Here is a 6654-nt window from a genome sequence, read left to right on the forward strand (position 1 = left end):
AGCAGGTTTTTATTCCCAAGTGTTGCTTCTCCTGAGCTCTGCAGGGACATTTCCTTTGAGCCAGGCCTGAAGGGTGGAAATATGTTCTCAGAAATGCGTGCCAGTGTGGGTGATTTTTCTAGGCAAGGAATGTCTCTGTGGAAAGCTGGAGCATCCCTGTGTGTCCCCAGGCAGGGGATGAGGGAAAGGTTGTGCACCAGTCCTCACTGGAGAGTCATGCTGGGAAAGGCAGGGAGGTGAGGGGGGCTGTGCCCTGGCTGGGATGGTGTCCCCACTGCAGTGAGGGCAAGGCCAGCTGTGTAAGCCAGGCAGCACAGCTTATAAATCCTGGGTCTGGGGAGATCAGGGGTAGCTGCAAAGTCCTACTTTGCAGGCAGGTGACATGGGCTCTGCAGAGCATCTGCTGCTGCAGCCCAGGACCCAGCTAGTAACATCCAAGTCAGCAAAGGTTCTTGGTGAGCACTGCTGGACCCACGGGTCAGCCACGGTCTGTGCAGACTTCCCTGGATCACTGTCATTTTTCTATCCCCCTTTTCAGCCTGGGCTGGGCTTGAGGCAGCTCCACTTACTGACATGACTTACCCAGGAGGTATTTCCATTGCAGCCCTGGGATGTGCAGTGGCTGCTGCAAGGCAGGAAAGGCTTCTGCAGAAAACTCATTGAGTAGGAGATGCTGGTGGGTTTGGTCCCTCCTTGCTCAGGGCCCATCACCAGTGGCCTCTGGGCTGTGTGCTCTTGGCTGCTCTGCCCCCCTCAACCTACTCTGCTGCTGGGCCAAGCAAGGGCTGGGAGTGTGTGAGTCTTTGCAGAGACAGGGGGACTCTGTGGCTGCCAAGTCTGAATGTTTTGTCTAAATGCCTGAATAAAGAAGTAAGGTGAACGACAGTTTGGCTCTGCAGTGGCTCAGAAGCTGTAAAAGAGACAAGATCAATCTGATTTTTAATGTATTAGATATTGCAAACTTATATTGCAAGTTCTTAGCAGTCTCTTAATGCTTAATGAGGTTTTATTATTTAAAATGGTCTTCTAGTACCTGAAGGGGACCTACAGGAAAGCCAGGGAGGGACTGTTTACCAGGGTGTGCAGTGACAGGAAGAGGGGTAATAGTTTTAAACTGGAAGAGGGTAGGCTTAGGTTAGACATTAGGAAGAAATTCTTTAGTGTGAGGGTGGTGAGAGCCTGGCCCAGGTTGTCCAGGGAGGTTGTGGACACACCATCCCTGGAGGTGTCCAAGGCCAGGTTGGATGGGGCTTGGAGCAACCTGGTCTAGAGGGAGGTGTCCCTGCCCATGCAGGGGGTTGGAACTATAAGATATTTAGGGTTCTTTCCAACCGTAGCTGTTCTATGATTCTAAAATATGCTTTTAAATTTTTGGTAATAACTAAATAAATCCCTGCTGGTACTTAAGGCTCCTTCTAAACTGAGTTCAACAAAGCTGCTGGGTGGTACTGAGCAATAACTGGCCTAGTGCTTTGAAAGAGCAGCACTGTGTGAGCTTCAGTGTGATGAGAGAAAACCTACTGAGATACTGCTGGCCTCAAAATGTCCCCACCCTGAGCTGCCATGGAGGAATCATTGAAAGTCAAAGGCAAGCCCACTGCTTGTTAACACAAAGCCTTTACTGAAACTTCCCTAAAGCTTTCAAAAAGCTTTTCACAGGCAAGAAGCACATCTTAATAAGTAAGAAGTAAAAACAGGAAAAAAAGAGGAGGGGGGGATGCCCTGAAACTTTAATTGCTGGTCTATACCTCTGGATCTGGCAATCTCACTTTTAAGGGGTCTGCTGTACAGCTGGATTGTCAGCCACTGAAGGTATTAGTTTGTAATTAAAATGCTGTCAGTTCCCTAATTATAGGCACTGCTACACTATCGTTCACCACCATAATTGTTTAGCTTTCTGATGGGGAGCATGAGTAATGATTTTTCTTCAAGGTCTTCAAGTAAAACCTTATAGGAAAGGGGTAACCATGTCCCTCTGCTGGAGGGGGGAGGCCCCGTGCTGGTGTGATGAGCTGCTCGAGGGCTCAGCAGGTGACTCTGCAGGCAGAACCCCTGCCAGAAAGAATAGTTTTGGGGTGATGCTTAAAGACACTCAGGCTGACAGGGGAGTAAGATCTGGGGGTTTCCTCTTCCCTTTGGCCTGCCACAAAGCTGGGGTGGCTGCATTGATGGGAGGTTCCCATCTTATGGAAAACCCTACCAGGATGTGGGGCAATGGCACAATGGCCAATAAGGGAACATCAACCAGACAGCAAGAAGTAAAATTTCCCAGTGGGAATGGTCAGACATAAGGAGTGGGACCCAGAGAGGTCTGTGCAGCCTCCATCCCTGGGGACACTCAGATACCCACGTCCAGGCTCTAAGCAACCTGGCCCTACTCTGAGCAGGAGGTTGGACTAGAGACCTCCAAAATCCTTTGCTGCTCAAATCACTGAATGATTCTACATGACTAGTTCAGGCACCTCACCTTTACCTGCGAGCTAGGAAAAGGCAAAGAGGAGCAGATCATCCAGTGTGCAGGAGGGGACAGGAAGGACCTGCAGCACCTGCACAGGGTGCCACAGGTCCCTGGCACTCACCTGGAGCTGCTCTGCAATGGAGCCACAGAGACAGGCACCTTAAAGAGATTCAGGGGCTTTCTGGCCTGTGCATGTGGCCCAAGGAGCTCAGCAGAATTTTAGCAGGCACACAAAACCTGTTCCTGTTGAGCTCCTGGGAAGAGCTGCTGAAATGAAGGAGCAGGAGAAGGACAGGGTGCTGAGCCTGGCCCCCTGCAGCTGACACAGCTAATGGCAGGCACAGCAACAGGCAGGCAGCAATTTGGAGAGAACACAACTGGGAATCTTCCTTGTCTCATTTGCACTGACGTATCCAAGTGATCAACTCATTTGGGTCAGTTACTATGATTTCTTGGGGAAATTGCTGCTCTGCCTGCCTGGTCCCTTCCCCTCCACTCCCCTGAGGGATGAGTAATCGTAAAGCAAACAAGAGGAGGGAGTTTGACAATGGGTAATAACAAGACAATGTGAAATAGCAAGGTAGCTGAACTTGCCACTGCTTTCCCAAGTGTCAAGAAAAATAATAACAAATATTTACTCCTCCTCCGTGGCTCTGTGTTTGTGATGCTGGTGGGAGTGGAAGGAGCAGAGGCAGCTCTGGGCTGGCTCCATCAGGAAGCTGTGGTAGTGAGGAGTGTGAGGCTTTGAGCCACAATCAAAAGAAACAGGAGTCACTAAAATGTGTGTGTTGATTTAATTAAGTTTCCAGAAGTGGTTTTTTATGGTGTGCCCAACCACCTGCAAGGTTTCCAGTGTGTGTGGATGTGAGCACAAGTGTGCATGTACATGTGCATGCAGAGGGAATGGGAACAAGGCAGGGACAATTGGCTCACAGTTAGTTTTCTTGGGGTTTCCCTTCTTTTTTGCTTCTTTTTGGTATCTCAGCTCTTCTAAGAAAATAAATCCACTGGTTCACATCTCTTCTGTGGTCACTCCCTGCAGGCAGTGCAGTGGCTTAATGCTGTGACCTTTCAGCCTTCTGCCCTGAGGATTTGTCATATTTTATGTGTTTCTGCCTATGGAGCTGTGTCCCATAGCTTATTTTCTCCCACAGCCAGGCTTGCTCTGCAGCTGGCTGCATGCAGGTGACAGGGTTTTTGAAGTTCTCTGCTTGCCACTTGCATTAGCAGCAGAAAGTAAATATTCCCACTCCTCTTTAGCAATTCTCATCCTCGGGCGCTGTTAATGGCATAAACCATCAGTCAGTTGGCAGCAGGATTCAGTGGGAATTGGCACACTTGAAAAACCCAGAACCTTGGATCAAAAAAGCATCCATAGGCCAAGTAAACACTGGCAAACTCGAGCCTGTGGGAATGGGGAGCAGGCAGCTCCAGGCAGACCCCACTGCCATGCTGGGCAAGAAGTGTCCCCACTGTCCCTCTGCATCACCAAGGCTGGCACAGCCTTTCTGCAGCTCTCCATGAAGTGTTGTGCTGCCAAATGACCCTTTTTCTTCCCTTAGGATTTTGTCCTCAAACCAGGCTCTGATGTTTCTGTTCTTTCTGATTTCATTTTTTCTCTGAGTGGTTTTTCAGCCTCCCTGCACTGTGTCCTGCACCCTGTCCCCAAAGATGAGCACTTGTTGGCTGCAAACTGCAGCTCTTACGTGGTGTGTGGTGAATCAGTATCATGTGAGAGGCCTGAAATACAGGTGAACTGGTTGGTTTTATTGCACATGATTTGGTGCAGCATGGTGTAGGCATACCCCAGATAGCTCATGCACTTGTTAAGACTGGGGTTTAGTCATTAGGGTATATTTCTGCATCGTGAGAGATGCTGCAGTGGCCTGCAGATCCCCTTTTCACATCTCTTTACGTGCAGTAAATGTGTTGGCTGTTTATTGTATTGGAACAAGAAGATTACACAGGGGATTTTTATTCTTCTTGTGTGCCTCAAGATCCTTTGTCATCGTTTGGTGCACTTAGTGAAGCAGCTGGCAGGTTTGGGGGGTTAGGCAGCAAGAAGGAGAAAGGGAGAGAACTCCAGCACAAATTAAATATGAATAAAATCTGTCTATTCCAGGAGAGATTTTCTGTCTCTTACAGCACCTTCTGAATGAGTAGTACTGAAAAGTCAAACCCAAACACACCCCACCTACACTGCTCTGCTCCCCAGCTCTTTGGTACAGCTTTTATGGCCAGGCAGGTCCTGGAAATTCCCTGTCCCCCTTTGCTGCCGCCCTCTGCCACATGTGCACAAGTTAAGGGACAGATATACGGGAAGAGATCTTCCCTTGGCTCAGCTGGTTTCTTCAGGGCTGGAAAAGGCTGGTCCTGGGGATTTTGTTCTCTCCGTCAGTGTGCTGAGGAGTGCTGGGAAGAACCTACTTTTATCTGTGAGAAATGGAGCAAATATGTGCCCCTGACAGGATGCAGGAATCATCTCATTCCTTCAGTGAATCCCACTGCAATTCCAGGCCAGCAAACAGTTCCAATGCTCACATTTGATTTCACCAAGGCCCGGGTCTCCCAGGGCTGGTTTCTGTCCCCAGGTCCCTCCGTTTGCCTCCAGTCACTTCTGAAGTTACCTCAATAAAATACCACACTGGTGTGTGAGAAGGGCAGAGATCTTGTACAGCTCTACAAGCTTTGAAAAAGAACTTGTACAGATCAGCCTCCCCAGGGAAATGCTGCAGCTTAACCTCTCTCTCCCAGCATCAGGGCATTTGTGGATGAGTGGTCAGGCAGTGGATGCTCCTGCTACAGGAGATGCTCCTGCTGTGGTTTATGCACCTTGCTGGGTACTGGGAATGCTAATGACAGGGATTGCCAGGGTGGTGGCCCCAGTGCTCCATGACCCTTCCCACCTCCACCAGTCACCACAGCAGAGAGAAGCTGAATTGACCCAAAAGCTTTCTGTGACTTCAAGCAGAATCAGTTAAAAGATACCAGTGCTAAAAGGGACTTAGAAAAAGAAAGAAATCAAGACCTCCCTCCTCCAATCCCCTGCCCTGTGTTTCCTATCAAATAAGTTAAAATATCTCCACCTTTTAATTTCCACCACATGGTAAAAGTCTTCTGAATGTAACTGGGAGAAACTGCTCTGGACAGAGGGGGTTGTTTCCATGTGTTGTGTCTAAACCTGTCTCTTGTGTTTGGAGAGCAACCAGGAGCCTTTTGGTTTCCTCTTTGAAACTTCACGTCATTTGGGTGGTTTTTCAGCAACAATACAGCACTTGAGGGGCAATATTTTGTTTGCAGTAGGAGCTGGTGCGTGGGAACTACAGTGCAGCAGGTTCAGGGTAAAGATGAACTTTGCTTTGGTTTGTACAAGGGGATTTAAGTGCAGTCATGTTTTATGTAAGAGTCACTGGAAAGGTGGCTGCAGGGGACTTGCCCTGCCAACTCTGACATTACCTGTTGGCTTTTGTTCTGAAAGGGCTGCTAGTGGGGCCTATTGTTACACGCACTACATGCTGGTTTTTTCCAGCATGTACTTAGGATGAAACAGATCTCTTTTTTTGTAGGGAAGAGCACGATCCTTTCCTCCATGGAGCTAGAACATCATTTAAAATTCTCTCAGCAGTGACTTTTTCAACACCAGCAAATGGGCAAAGCATGAAAAAAAGATTGTCTAATTGGTTTGGTTCTTATTTTTCCTTCATGTGAGAGCAATTGAAAAGTGTGTCTGGGCTGAGGTCTGTTTTAGGAGTTCTCACCCAGTGTAAAACCTTCAGCAAACTTCTGGCAAGTTTCCTAAGGTGATGCTGAACATTCTGAGGTGTTGAATGAGCCCAAAAGGGCTCTTGCCTTGGCTTTGGGCTGGGGGGGCTGGGTGTGCTGGGAGGCAGGGGAGCCTTGCAGGCTGGAGGGTGCTTGGTCACCCTGCTCTTCCTGCCTTGGCGTGGGGGAGGCAGCTCGGAGGGGTTGCTGTGAGTCGGGTCTGCTCTTCAGGAGGAAGATGAAGCTTTTGTGACCATCTGCTGGGGTCACCCACGGGTGCTGCACACAGCAAAGGTCTCAGCCCTGCTCCTTTTGCTCCTCGGCTCCTTGCATGCGGGGTTGGTTTTTTTTAAGCCTTTTAGGTGAGGCTTGGAGGATCAGGGTAGCTCAGGTGAGACACCAAGCACAGGTGTGTGTGTGTGGGGGGTGAGCAG

The sequence above is a fragment of the Chaetura pelagica genome, unplaced genomic scaffold, assembly GCF_000747805.2.
Source record: "Chaetura pelagica isolate M959 unplaced genomic scaffold, ChaPel_1.0 scaffold364, whole genome shotgun sequence".
NCBI lineage: Eukaryota > Metazoa > Chordata > Aves > Apodiformes > Apodidae > Chaetura > Chaetura pelagica.